The following is a 15817-nucleotide window of genomic DNA, read 5'->3' as shown; positions in this document are numbered from 1 at the left end:
TGCCCAATGTGGTATGGAGAGCGTCCGGCGAGTGAGTAAGCATATACACCATTGCCAGCTCCCTGTCGGCTAAGTGACTGTCGAGGGTCACATGGATGAGCGGGTTTGGGGTGGAGGAACTTGACTGGCCTGCACAGAGTTCTGAGCTCAACCCAATAGAACACCTTTGGGATGAATTAGAGTGGAGACTGTGAGCCAGGCCTTCTCGTTCAACATCAGTGCGCTTCTGGAAGAATGGTCAAACATTCTCATAGACACACTCCTAAACCTTGTGGACAGCCTTCCACCACCCCCCAGTCCATTACCAGGCCCTTGGGGTCTGGTAGGCATATTAAGGGGAACCCCGCATCAAAAAAAAATGCGTGGGGATCCCCCCAAAATCTATACCAAGCCCTTCAGGTCTGGTATAGATATTAAGGGCAACCCTGCGCCAATTTTTTTTTTTTTTTAAATGGCTTAGGGGTCCCCCCAAAATCCTTACCAGACCTGAGGTTTTTTTTTTTAAAAATTGCATGAAGAAATGATTTCCAAACAAAGCATGCTATGGGAGCTTTCTTCTTCTACATGTGGGAGGCATAAAGGATCGTATTAGGAAAAAAAGCATACCGTGGCTCTACAGAGTGCTGCACAGTGGCAGATACTGGCAGATACTGTGAATGCACAATAATATGTGTGGGGTTAGGATTTCCGGTGAATGCATTTCCTACAGGGGCACTATAAAGAGCTACAGCACAAAAGTTCGAAGAGCACTAGTGTCACTTTTTGAAGAGCACCTGTCACTTTGTTTGGGAATAATTTCTTCATTCAATTTTTTTCAAAAAATTTTTTTTTAATTTTAAATTTTTCATGTATTGAAGGACTGTAAATATGTATACGGATTGCATAATTTGACCATTACGTGTCACAAACAAGAGCACCCGTCACTTTGAATTTACACCTATTTTATTTGTTTTTATATTTTTAACAACATTTTTAGCACTAGTCACCTTAACTTGAGTAGTGTAAACTAATACAAGACTCGTTGTACACTCAAATGTCTTTAAATTGCACAGCAATTTATACACCCTATAACACGTGAACAGCGCCACACCTACATCCCTCTCAATTATATCCTGTACTCCACCCAGGTGGCTGTATCTGTAGGGGCAGCAGTTCCTTAATCATTTAGCCTACTGCGTGGAACCACCAACACTTTTCTTTCCCATGTTGATGGGGACAAGTTCCTAGTCCCCACAACCCTTGCCCGGTGGTTGTGGGGGTCTGCGGGCAGGGGGGCTTATCGGAATCTGGAAGCCCCCTTTAACAAGGGGACCCCAGATCCCGGCCCCCCTATGTGAATGGGTATGGGGGCCAAAAAAGTGTCAAAAATAGTAAAAATGACAGGAGAGACTTTGGGACAAGTCCTATGTTAAAAAATAAAAATGCCCCACAATGTAAATCCATCTTTGATGACAGCGCTCGACAGACCGAAAAAGGAAAAAAAAAAAGCATCAACTCCACCTCCATGGGAGGCTCCCGCTGACTGATGCTTCTTCCCAATGACAGCTGTTATACAGCTGACGGCGGGGGCCATCCGCTGACGTAAACAGGTGACTCCGCCTTTATCTGACGTCACGTGGCGTCAGAGGGGGGCGGGGTCACCCGTTTATGTCACCGGGTGGCCACGCCTTCCTCTGATGTCACATGGCATCAGAGGGGGCGGGGTCACCTGTTTACGTCACCAGATGGTCCCGCCCTCAGCTATATAACAGCTGTCATCGCAAAGAAGAGTCAGTCGGTGAGAGCCTCTCATGGAGGCAGAGTTGTTGCAGGGTTTTTTAATTTTTTCAGATTGTCGGGTGCTTCGAAGATGGATTTGCATCGCGGGACATTTTTATTTTTTTTATCTTTTAACATAGGACTTGTCCCAAAGTCTCTCCTGTCATTTTTACTATTTTTGACACTTTTTTTGGCCCCCATACCCATTCACATAGGGGGGGCTGGGATCTGGGGGTCCCCTTGTTAAAGGGGGCTTCCAGATCCTGATAAGCCCCCCGCCCGCAGACCCCCACAACCAGCGGGCAAGGGTTGTGGGGACTAGGACCTTGTCCCCATCATCATGGGATTTATTTTTATTTTTTTATTTTTTAAAAAAGGACTTGTCCCCAAGTGTCTCCTGTCATTTTTACTATTTTTGACACTTTTTTGGTGAATTGGTAGGGGTACAATATACCCCATACCAGTTCACACGGGGGGGCGGGATCTGGGGGTCCCCTTGTTAAAAGGGGCTTGCAGGTTCCGATAAGCCCCCCGCCCGCAGACCCCCACAACCACTGGGCAAGGGTTGTGGGGACGAGGCCCTTGTCCCCATCAACATGGGGACAAGATGTTTTTGGGGGGACCCCAAAACATCCTCTCCATGTTGAGGGCATGTGGCCTGGTATGGTTCAGGAGGGGGGGCGCTCTCTCGTCCCCCCCTCTTTTTCTGCAGCCTGCCAGGTTGCGTGCTCGGATAAGGGTCTAGTATGGATTGTGGGGGACCCCTATGCCATTTTTTTTATTTTGGCGCAGGGTTCCCCTTAAAATCCATACCTTCAGGTCTGGTATGCATTTTGGGGGGACCCCCACGCATTTTTTTAAATTTTGGTGGCGGATTCCCCTTTTCCCCCCCAAAGGGCCTGGTAATGGACTGGGGGGCGAACCCATGCCATTTCTTTCAATTAATTTTTTCTATATTGCCAGAATCCGAAATACATTACAGCCGCAATCAGTTTTAATTAAGTTTTTTCCTTTAGAAATGTCATTTTGCTGTGGTACTGTTATAAACATTGGGAAAATGCGCCACTTTACAGGCATACTAAGGACACCCCCAGGCACGATATTTAACCACTTGACCACTGGGCACATAAACCTCCTTCCTAACCAGATCAATTTTCAGCTTTCGGTGCTCTCACAATTTGAATGACAATTACTCAGTCATGCAACACTGTACCCATTTGAAATGTTTGTCCTTTTTTTCACACAAATAGAGCTTTCTTTTGGTGGTATTTTATCACTGCCGTTTTTTTTATTTTTTGCACTATAAATCAAAAAAGACTGAAAATTCAGTAAAAAAAAAAAAAAAAAAATTCTCTTTCTGTTAAAATTTATTGCAGAGTATTGGCAGAGTATTGGCGAGTATTGGCAACTATTGCCATAGTATTGCCATAGTATTGCCATAGTATTGCAGAGTATTGCCATAGTATTGCAGAGTATTGCCATAGTATGGGCACTGATCAGTGCTGTGGGTTGGATCTGTAGTGCCCACAGCGCTGCAAACTATCTCTCCCTCTCTCCTCTCACACTGTACCGATTGGTACAGAGAGGGGAGGGAGGAACCACCGTCATGACATGACGCCGGTTTGTTTACAAGTGATGCTCCGTCATTTGACGGAGCGATCACGTGGTAAACGGCCGCTATCAGTGACAATTTACCGTGAGCCGTGATGCGCCGGGTCCCCTGAACCCGGCGGTCATGGATGTTCCCCAGTGCGCGCCGCAGGGGGCGCGCGGGAGCGCGATTCTGTGAGGACGTTCATGGACGCCCACCCAGAATAAGCCCACTTTCGGCTATGGTCCGGTCGGCATGTGGTTAAAGGAATATTTCAATTTTATTGTTTCACTTTAAGCATTATTAAAATCACTGCTCCTGAAAAAACTGCCATTTTTAAAACTTTTAAAAACGCTGTTTTTTTCAATGATTTTTATCTATATTGCCTGAATCCAACAATTCATTACAGCCACAATCAGTTTTAAGTGACTTTTTTTCCTTTAGAAATGTCATTTTGCTGTGGTACTGTTCTAAACACGGGAAAAATGCGCTACTTTACAGGCAGACCAAGGACACCCCCCAGGCACGATAATTAAAGGAATAGTTCATGTTTATTGTTTCACTTTAAGCATTATTAAAATCACTACTCCTGAAAAACTGCCATTTTTAAAACTTTTTTTTGCATTGATACATGTCCCCTGGGGCAGGACCCAGGTCCCCATGCTGTTTTTTTCAATGATTTTTATCTATATTGCCTGAATTCGACAATTCATTACAGCCACAATCAGTTTTAAATGACATTTTTTCCTTTAGAAATGTCATTTTGCTGTGGTACTGTTCTAAACACGGGAAAAATGCGCTACTTTACAGGCAGACTAAGGACACCCCCCAGGCACGATAATTAAAGGAATATTTCATTTTTATTGTTTCACTTTAAGCATTATTAAAATCACTGCTCCTAAAAAAACGGCAGTTTTTAAAACTTTTTGCATTGATACATGTCCCCTGGGGCAGGAACGGGTCCCCAAACACTTTTTATGGCAATAACTTGCATATAAGCCTTCAAAATGAGCACTTTTGATTTTTCATGTTCGTGTCCCATAAACTTTAACTGTGTTCGCGTGTTTGTTCAAATTTTTTGTCTGTTCGCATGTTCTGGTGCGAACCAAACTTGGGGGGGGGGGGTGTTTGGCTCATCCCTAATAGCTACGAAGAGTGGGCCAACTCAATATTGAACCCTATGGACTAAGCCTGGGATGCCATTAAAGTTCATGTGCGTATAAAGGCAGGCATCCCATTAATTTTGGTAATATAGTGTATGAGAAATAGTGTCTTTACAACATTGACAGCAGTAACCTAAAAGCAGAACGGTTGATGTGGGTTACAGCATTTGAGAAAAAAGCAAATAATTTATTGCATATTGACATAAAACAAATATATAAGTACCTTAAATAATAATAACAATAATATATCTCAAACAAAGGTATGCTGCACCACAAATTATTCTTTTTTCAATGCTTCTAACTTGATCAATAGGGCCTTTTTTGCACTTATCAAACAGATATAATATAATGACAAGTTATTGATTATTATTATTATCATTGTTATTATACAGGATGTATATGGCGCCAACAGTTTGTGCAGCACTTTACAATCGAAAAGGAGACAGTATAGTTACAATAAAATAAAATGCAAGGGGGCCCTGCTCATAAGAGCTTACAATCTAATAGGGTGGGGCAAGTGGTACAAAAGGTAATAACTGTAGGGGATAAGCTGATGGAAGAGTTAAAAGTGCAGTTGTTAGGTATATTATGTAAACCTTTGATAAGGTTTATATACTACATATAGATTGCGTCCTGTCTTAACTATAAAGAAACTATATACAGTATATGTATATAGAGAAAGGGTGATACTGTAAAAAAAAAATCTCTGATTATCAGTGCTCAGCTGCTTTGTATTTTATTTAAACCAATAAAAATCATTGAAAAGGGGGGGGGGTGCATACCTACATGGCAAACAATAGATGCCCTGCTCCTCAAACACAATTGATTTTTCTGTTTGTCCTTATATCTTAGTAAAAAGCAGCTAAGCACTGACGATCAGGGAATTTTTTTTGTAAACTAAAATGTTTCTTTTTTTCCTAAAACAAACTGAAATGTTTATGCACAAGGAAAAAAGTAAGATCAGTAACAGATGAAGTTTAGTCCTCTATTGCCGAGGAGTCGTTAATGCTGATTGATCTGCCCCTGTATAATGTAAATAGCCCTTAGTATATTTATTTTACACACCAGAACAAGGATGTGGATAATTGCTCTTATGTCATACCCAGCTCAAGTAACTGTGGGCCTGAATTTAATCAATGGCAGTCCACACTTCATAAAGTTCCTTTAAGATGTCATATAGTTGATTGGTGCCTATGGAAACACCTTTGACATAAGTACATACTTGTTAACTTTACATGTGTTGCAGTGCATTTTTTATTATGTACTGTATGCCTTCTAATTATGCTGGCTGTCATGCTGAGCAATGGCCTTTGTGAGGCACAAACTTTAAGCGTAACTTCAGTCATTTTTTTCAACTTTATATCTATTAAATCTTCTGCCCTTGTTGTTTTAACTTTGGATAGTAAAACATTTTTTTGTGCCAGTAAATACCTTATACAGCCCACTTCCTGTTTCTTGTCTGGTAAAAAGCCTAGGCTTATGACATCATGCACAGCTCTCACTCTCACGAGAATTTGCCAAGAAGGGAGGGGGGGGGTGTGATTCATAAGAGGGCCAATAAAAGCTGCAGAGCTGGAAGTGTGCCTCTGTGTAAATCCAGGAACTGAACAGACAGCAGCTTCAGCTGCCCACAGTTAAAATGGCTGCAGCCAGACTCAGTGGAGGGAGATTTTTGCAGCATATTTGACAAGTACAGAATCACAGTATATATAAAATAATATGCAAAGTGGTTGGAAGGAAGCTTCAGAATGGCTAAGATGTTTTTATTACAAATTATGTGAGGAGACTGCAGTTCCTCTTTAAAGCAAGCATGCAAATCAGGAGATATGATGTCACCTTAACTTTCTAATTTGCATCTTATGCCTTGTACACACGGTAGGATTTTCCAACGGAAAATGTGTGATAGGACCTTGTTGTCGGAAATTCCGACCGTGTGTAGGCTCCATCACACATTTTCCATCGGAATTTCCAACACACAAAGTTTGAGAGCTTGCTATAAAATTTTCCGACAACAAAATCCGTTGTCGGAAATTCCGATCGTGTGTACACAAATCCTACGCACAAAGTGCCAAGCATGCGCAGAATAAATTAAGAGATGAAAGCTATTGGCTACTGCCCCGTTTATAGTCCCGACGTACGTGTTTTACGTCACTGCGTTTAGAACGATCAGATTTTCCGACAACTTTGTGTGACCGTGTGTATGCAAGACAACTTTGAGTCAACATCCATCGGAAAAAATCCATGGATTTTGTTGTCGGAATGTCCGATCAATGTCCGACCGTGTGTACAGGGCATAAGTCTTTAAAAACTGATTCAGAAAGTAATGAAGCCAGAGACAAGAAAATCACTAGTGTTTTTGTAGCAGATCATTCAAGATAGCTTCTGTTCCCTTTTTAGGAAAAGCATGCAACCTGATGAGTAGTCAGGGATAGTTTTTGCACACACTAAGAGCCCTTTCACACCTAGACCGCCCCTGGGCTGCGGTAAAGCGCTGCAGAGCCACTGGTGGGAGCGGGGCATTTTAAACCCCAAAAAAGGGGTAAGGGGTTAAAAGTGAACACGTGGTGGCGCTGCCAAATCATTTTTCAGGCACTTTGGTAGCGCTGCCCATTCATTTCAATAGGCACGGCCAAACCGCCCCAAAGATGCTGCTTGCAGGACTTTTTTTCCTGTCCCGCAAGTGCACAGCCCCAGTGTGAAAGCACTCAGGCTTTCACGCTGGGGAGTCTTGAGAGGCGCTTTTCAGGCACTTTACAGGCGTTATTTTTAGTGTGAAAGAGGTCCTAAAGTATACCTAAAGGCATAACTTTTTTAGTTTTGGATAAAATGGAGAGGGATCAGAACACTTATCAGTTTTTATTACTGTCTGTGCCCTCATTAAGGAGATTTGCCCTCTCTATTTGTTCTGTTTACCGTTATCTTTGAAAGTGAAAGCAAAAAAAAATCCCACATTTTGGGTTGTCCCCAAAAAAGTTATAGAGGCAAAATCGTCCAATGGGGACACTGGTTCTGGTGATCTGGGTTTCCCCAGGGAATTCCCTTAATTTTCAGGGATATCTTCCCACTTCCTGTTGGCTATGGGACAGGAAGTGAAGTAAAACCTCCACAATGGGACACAGATAAACAAGAAAAATCTGACAAGGCTTTCCCTTGCGCTATCCAAAATGAAAAAAGTTTTGCCCATAGTTCTACTTTAAAGTGGAAATAAAGTCTGCAAAGCTTACCTCTGTTTCAATGGTCCAACTCCAGTGAGGTGCTTTGCTAGTGCCACCATCTTTTCCGTCAGCTTCTTCTGGGGGCCCACCTTCAGCCATCTTAATTGGCCGATGCAGGATGAAGTCACTCCTGCACATGCGCAGGAGGTCAGTCTTCCCGGATTACAGGAGAGCTCAGTGAACATCTACATAAAACTGCAAGCAGGCAAACTTTATGCAATAAAGAGCCTGCCTGCTTTCCTTCTTTTTTTTTTTTTTTTTTTTTTTTTACACTTTAGTTCCTCTTTAAATAAACAGAAGTATAGTTGTGCCCTAATTAACAAGATGCAAGTGATCGCTTGTCAGCAACAGGATTGCTAAAAACTGCAGAGCAAATAGTCACCTTCTTCCTTGTTTCACTTGCTTTTTCACTTACTAACTAGATGAATGAGGGATGAATGAGGTGTCACTGCTTTACTAATGGAAATATTGCAGAATTTGCTAGTGCTAGTGAGGGAGCTGCTTCTTGCTTGCTTTATTTTATCCCTTTTGAGCTCCTGCAGCCACTTTCTTTATATATGAATGCGCTCCAACAGCGATTGTATGTCTTTGCTCAGGGTAAAGCCTCCTGATGGTGACATCCAGTGAACAGGTCTTTACAATGAGCACCGGAATGGCCATTTATAATCTGCACAAGGACAGACACTGTCGTATTTGCAGGGAATATAGATTCAGATGAAATTTTCCAGCCTATTGAGCAACTTTTATGCCTCATGCACATGTAGCTCCAAAACGCCGCTTATACAGGCATTCAGTATTTTCTTTTTTTTTTATGCCAGAAAAAGCACCTTTATGTTAGCCTATGTGGCCACACATACAGTGCTGTGAAAAAGTATTTGCCTCCTTCCTGATTTTTTTTTTTATATTTCTCACACTTAACTGATTCAGATCAGCAAACACATTTTAATATTACACAAAGATAACCCGAGTAAATCCAAGATGCAGTTTTTAAATATTTATTTCATTTATTAAGGGAAAAAAGCTGTTCAAACCTGCCTGGCCCTATGTGAAAAAGGAATTGCCCCCTCACATGCTGAATCATGAATGAACTGTGATTAACCACAATTTTTTGAAAAGCTGAGTTAAATTTCACTTGCCACACCCAGGCCTGATTACTGCCAGATCTGTTGAATCAAGAAATCACATAAATAGAAGCTGTCTGACAATGTGAAGCATGCTAACAGATCACAAAAAGCCACACATCATGCCACAATCTAAAAAAATCAAGAACAGATTAGAAACAAACATGTATCTGTCTAGGAAGGTTTTCAAAGCCATTTCTAAGGCTTTGGAACTCCAGTGAACCACGGGGAGAACCATTATCCACAAATGAAGATAACTTGGAACAGTGGTGAACCTTCCCAGGAGTGGCCGGCCTACAAAAATTATTCCAAGAGCATGACGGCGACTCATGCAGGAGGTCATAAAAGAACTCAGAACACCATCTAAAGAACTGCAGGCCTCAGTTGCCTCAGGTAAGATCAGTGTTTATGATTCAACAATAAGAAAGAGACTGGGCAAAAATGAGATCCATGGGAGAGTTCCTAGGCCAAAGCCACTGCTGACCAAAAAGAACGCAAAGGCTCATCTCACATTTACCAAAAAACATCTTGATTATCCCCAAAGACTTTTAGGCAAATATTGATGGACTGATGAGACAAAATGTAACTTTTTGGAAGGTGTGCGTCCCGTTATATCTGGAATAAAACAAATACAGCATTTCATAACAAGAATATCATACCAACATGGTCAGACATGGTTGTGGTAGCGTGATGGTCTGGGGCTGATTTGTAGCTGCAGGACCTGGATGACTTACCATAATTAATGGAACCATGAATTCTGAGCTCTACCAGAAAATGTCTGGCCATCAGTTTGTGATCTCAAGCTTGTTTGCACTTGGGTTATGCAGTAGGACAATGATCCGAAACACAACAGCAAGTCCACCTCCAAATGGTTCAAACAAAGCAAAATTTAGGTTTTGGAGTGGCCTAGTCAAAGCCCGGACTTAAATCCAATTGAGACGCTGTATCATGAACTTTCACAGGCCGTTCATGCTGGAAAAACCTACAATGTGGCTGAATTAAACAGTTCTGCAAAGAAGAGTGGGCCAAAATTGCTCCACAGGAATGTGAAAGACTCATTGCCAGTTATCCCAAACGCGTGATTGCAGTTACGAACACTTGAGTTATGAACGACTCCTGCTTACGAACGGCCTCAAATGCCGGCCACTTGTGCTCCACGCTGGTCCTGGATACCTCCGGACACATCCCATACTGCAGTACTACATGTACTGCATGGCCAGAAGAGCCCCAGATAACATAACAAGCGGCCAGAACATCCCACCTCCATGCACAGGCGGACGTTACACATACGAATGCAGTGTTCCAACCGGAAGTTACACTTACAAATGCAGTGCTGTGACTTACGAACAACTTCGACTTACGAACAAACCTACAGTCCCTATTGTGTTTGTAACTCAGGGACTTCCTGTATTAGGTTTAGGGGGCAATTACTTTTTCTCATAAAGTCGGGCAGGTTTGGACAGCTTTTTTGCCTTAATAAATTAAACCATCATTTAAAAGCTGCATTTTGTATTTACTCGGGTTATCTTTGTGTAATAATAAAATTAGTTTGATGATCTGAGTCATTTACGTGTGACAAATATGCAAAAAAAAAAAAAATCAGAAAGGGGGAAAATAATTTTTCACAGCATTATAGATGTTTACAGAAGCATCTGAAGAGCATTTACAAAAAAAAAACACCAAAGGGTCCTTTCACATGGGTGTTCCGTATGTCCGTTTTTCCTCCATCCGTTGGCGGATGAAAAATGGACATAAATGTATGTCTATGGGCTAGCGGACATTAGCAAATGATCATCTGCTGGCATCCGCCTCCGTTAAGTTCCGTTTTTTGAGACGGAAGAAAACCCTATTTTTCTTCCGTTTAAAAAAAAAAAAACGGAATGGAAGAAAAACGGATGTTAGCAGACGACATCCGCTTACATCCGATCCGCAAACATCAGTTTTTCACCCAAAAACATGGGCATTCGGTTTTTTAGTTCAGTTCAGTCACTTTTTTTTTTTTTTGTACTAATGAAAAACAGATGTCAGAAACCGGATGTAAAAATTTACATTCGTATCCGTTTTTGATCCGTTTTTTTACCAAAAAAAGTGACTGAACTGAACTAAAAAACTGAACGCCCGTGTGAAAGGACCCAAAGACACATTCCGAGAGGAGCTTTTGAACAGATAAAAAAACGAGTATGTGTATAAACGCGTCTAAACGTGATTATGAGCGTAAATGTATTCCAATGGCCAGAATAAGTTAATGCTCTGGCCAGGAAAATGCATTTACGCCATACGCCCATGAACACACATACATAAATGCATAAATGTACATACATATTGTAATTTTAGATCCTTTTTTTCTGCCAAACTCCAGCAGAAAAAAATGCTGCTTATTTTCATAAGCTCTTGTGCATGAGACCTTAAGCTTAGCAACAGTCTCAGATACTTTTCTCTTGCAGTCATGAGAATATATAAGTTACGCCAGCACACCAAAGCCATTAGTGTGTCCATCTCTCTTCTTGTATGGGCAGCGTTGCCTATTTGTTTGCCATGAAAGTATTTAAGTTGCTTTTTATGATTGGAAACCTCTGCAGCATGTTGTACATACCATAAGAACCTGAACTGTACTGGTTGTTTCTGAAGTGTACTTTCTCCATAATATGAACTCTACATGCAGACAACTTTGTTGTATGAAGGGGGTGGTGTGGCTATAAGGGACTGCTTTTCTTCTACATCTGGGATATTTTACTGCCCAATTAATACAGCCATGGGAATTGTTGCCCTGGTGAACTGATAGCAAGAAAGCGCAACAAACCCCCATCAGTTTTCTCCAGGGCTTTTCCTGCTTAGACTAATTCCTTTCCGTCAAGTTCTTATGAGAGAAGAGGAACTGCATTACTAGACATATGACAAACGAAATGTCTAACAGCCACTTAAAATTCCTTTCCCTTGATTTAAGCAAAATAAAATTCATATATGAGACATACCATTTACTTGCATTTATTTCTTTTCCGTTTCATTAAATTAGCAATGTTTTTGTTGGCTGGTGTCCATGTGTTGTATAAAGTGTTGGAATTAGGAGGAGCAATAATGTAGGATGTGATGGAAGATAACAGTTGTTTACTTCAAATTCTACTTCAAAAACCAAGGCCATATTTGGTTGTCAGCTTTATTTGATGTATAATATTTATATACATTGCAAAGCATTTTAATTTCCTCTTGCCATTTATGGAGAGGTTGCAACAGCTCTTTCAGTGAAAGGTTATTTTTTTTCCAATGGAAAACGGGCTAGCAACTCGTTTTCTCCAAAAATGCGATCCTTCCCATTCTACCAAAAAAGCATTTTGTTATTTTTTTTTCAGTAAAATAATATAGGATTGCATTTCTCTTTTCACCCATGTACTGGCTACTTTCCTATTTATTCAATGCTATTAAAATATATTATTGAGGCTTCTTTTAAAAAGATGGATCCATGTTATGTGTCCGTTCTCGCAATCAGTTTCAGATTTTCTGTACTACTTTAATTTTTGTGATATCTTTGCGTATTTAGATTAATGCATTTTAACATGTCATACACTTTAGCATGTTTTTCCAGTGCACTTAATCTTCTGTTTTGACTGTCTTGTCATTTCCTGTCCTGGAGCTATTTGTGTCCGAATTTGATAGGTAATGATGTGTCCCAGCCTCTTTGGTTCCCAGGCTATAAAGAGGAATAATTCTACAACATACAAAAATGTGCTAAACACATACAAATGAGCAGGCCACATTAAAAATAAGGTTAGAAAAGTCTTGACATTTAAAGCACTTCATTTGAAAGACAGTGCAAAAAAAATGTGAACGTGGTTTATGTAATGGACACTGTCACTCTTATACATTAGATGACTGACCTTTGAAATATTTATTTTATTAGTACTCACAGAGAGACAAATTAAGAATTGCATTTTAGGACAAATTTACTGAATCTTTAGTTTACTTCAAAGTGAGGTCAAATTCAAAGTAAAGTTAAGTTGATAGCTTGCCCTTCTAGCTTCTACAACTTACCTTCTCATGTTTGCCTGTTTCCCCATTCCCCACGAAGCCCCATGCCCTATCACTTTACATAGATAGATGGGCCTCAGCTAGTTGAAACTGGACTTAATCCCAGTGCCAGTAATATGAAAAGGTTCATAAGACTGGTATTTTTTTTACCAAAGGTGTCACTGAAGACAGAAGCATGCTTAGTGTACTGTACACTGCATCAACTAACTCCTGTGCTATGGATAGAAGCCAAGAGACATGCTAAGCACATGAAATACCCTGTCTACAGTGTATATACAGATACATAGACCACATTGGGAACTCTATTGGGGGAACACTCATCTGTGCACATGCCAAGAACAATTTCAGGCACATAATCAGCAGATAGTCATTGTGCTATGCACATGTTATTCATATGGCGCACTGTGCTGGAGTCGTGTCTTGCACAAGGGAAGATGGGCACTACCAGAGACATGCTGAATATGAGAGCTTCTCTGCTCACCCCATTGAACACTTGTCCATAAACACGCTGAGCATTTGAGATTCTTTGGCAGAAAAACTAAATATAAGGGTCACTTAACATATGAAGCACTCTGCCAGGGACATGCTGAGCACTAAGAGAACTCTGCCCAGCAGTGGCTTAGTGTGGTTTTCCACACTAGGCAAGGCAAGTATTGCACCCCCTGTGGATCATTAACACTTTCCACCAGTCTATATATATATATATATATATATATATATATATATATATATATATATATATAGACTGGTGGAAAGTGCTAAGCTAATGATCCACAGGGTGCAATATATATTAGCCGGCAGAACATCAATGCCTTACCTTGCCCCCAAATCTTCTTCCTCTTCCAGCACAAATTTACATGATCACCCTTCCCAAATCCTCCCTTCCCAGCGCAAATCCTCCCCCAAAATTCCCCCTTCTAGCACAAATCCTCCCTCCCAGCACAAATTCTATCCCCCCTCTAGCACAAATCCTACCCCCCCCCCCCTTTTAGCACAAATCCTCTCCCCTCACAAACTACTCCTCAGCACAACTCCTCTTACCCCCCCATCTCTCCTCTTAGCATAAATCTATCCCCAGCACAAATTTTTGTTAACTCCCCCCCAAGCACACACACACTCCAAGTCACATGCCCCACAGTGCAATTTTGCCACCCTGAATCCTTGAAACAGACCTCAGATCGACATGGCACCTGCTCCTCTTGCGCATGATATATTTCAGAACCAAGGAGGAGCCTATCTTCCCTCAGCTCTGACATGTGTTGTTGTTACAGGCTACCAGCAGAGGGCAATGTCAGTTCCTTCAGAGGGGGAGATCAAAGCGCTAGGGACCCTGTGCACCCTGCAGGTGATGCGGGGCGAGTGCCCTGGGGTGTCCCTACCAGGTGAATTTGTGGAGCCACATACTGAACGTGTTCTGGCACAGAACACTGTGATTTTGTTTAAATCCTAGGATGGTTGCAAGGTATGATTTTGTGCCCCTAAGAATTTTGCGCCCAGGGCAACCTCCCCATGTGGCCACACTTATTCCACGTCACTGCTACCAAGGCAGTGCTGAGCACATGAAATCCTCTGACAGGGACTTGCTGAATAGAATAAGGAACAAGGCTAAGTACAGAGATCATATTCTGACACAATATGCGATGTACAAACAGTGCTGTGTTTGCACATACTCACATGCTCTGCTATTTGGACTAAGGCACATTTTTTAAAAATAATTTCTACATTCTTACCAAGTACAACTTTATAGTGGTTTGTGTGCCTAAGCAACTTGCCCTATGTGACATATGAAAGATGTTTAATATAATGGTAACATTGTATTATATCTGTGGTATTTACATACAGGAGAGAACTAAGTACATTACAGTTTGCACCAGCTTGAAATCAGATTACAAACAGTACCTCATTAGATTAAATATGGTGGCAGCATTAGTCACATTTTTAAGGCTAAGCACATTTTCTGTAATTACCTAAAAATACTTCTAGTGTCTTTGTAACCTCACATGCACTGAACTGAAATCTCAGCCTCCCTGGTAATTTTTTCATGGACTACAGAGCCAACCGCACCCCTGTTATTGAGATGAGGACAGGGAAAGTCAGGAACAAGATGCTTTGGGTGACAATGCTGCTCCTTCATACATACAATACAATATATTACAATATGTCACCTCATCCCATGATCTCCTCCAGCACTTCTCTCGAGCCTCTCCCATCCTCAACTATCTCCAACTCTGTCCACTATTGGATGATCCCTGAAAACCCTTCTCTTCAGAGAAGTCTGTCCTGCCTGCACCTAACAACTGTAGTTTTATTGTCTCCATCAGCCTATACCCCTAGTTATTACCTTTTGTATCACTTGACCCCCCCCCATATTGTAAGCTTTAACAAGCAGGGCCCTCTGATTTCTCCTGTATTGCATTGTATTGTAATTGTACTGTCTGCCCTCATGTTGTAAAGCACTGCCCAAACAGTTGGCATAATATAAATCCTGTATAATAATAAAAATAATAATAATATAAAACATTGTTATTCCAGAGTGTATATACACTATAAGCATATTTTTCAGTAAATGTCATGTGCTAAATCCAGGTGTTTCATATATATATAATTATATATTTTATTTTAATCTTATAATCTTATCTATAATTTAAGTAATGGCATTTACATTGAGGCATCAGAGGATCTCAAACATCAGATGAGGATTGGGGTACCTTGTTAGCATGTGTAACCTCTTGCTGACAGCGTAACGCATATATGCAGTGCCAAGAAAGGCAAGCTTTAACGCCCAGCCATCGCACACATGCATCCATGTGTATTGAGAATGGGCTCACTGTGCACTCCCAGCACACTGAGCTTTTACTGAAAGCTCTTGGTTATGGCTTTTGATTGGGTGCCAGTGGGATAAGCTCCCAATCATGTTACTGCTGTTATCACAGTGGTCACATGATA

General features: G+C 41.2%; 1 protein-coding gene across 1 annotated transcript in view; it reads left to right on the top strand.

Moving 5' to 3' along the window:
- Positions 1–15817, top strand: part of LOC141107789 (fibrillin-2-like) — a 223829-nt gene that overhangs the window by 125257 nt on the left and 82755 nt on the right. The window lies entirely within an intron of this gene.

This window comes from Aquarana catesbeiana, linkage group LG01, assembly GCF_042186555.1.
Source record: "Aquarana catesbeiana isolate 2022-GZ linkage group LG01, ASM4218655v1, whole genome shotgun sequence".
In the NCBI taxonomy this organism is placed as follows: domain Eukaryota; kingdom Metazoa; phylum Chordata; class Amphibia; order Anura; family Ranidae; genus Aquarana; species Aquarana catesbeiana.
Note: the sequence above shows the minus strand (reverse complement) of the source record. Positions and strands in the feature narration are given on the sequence as shown.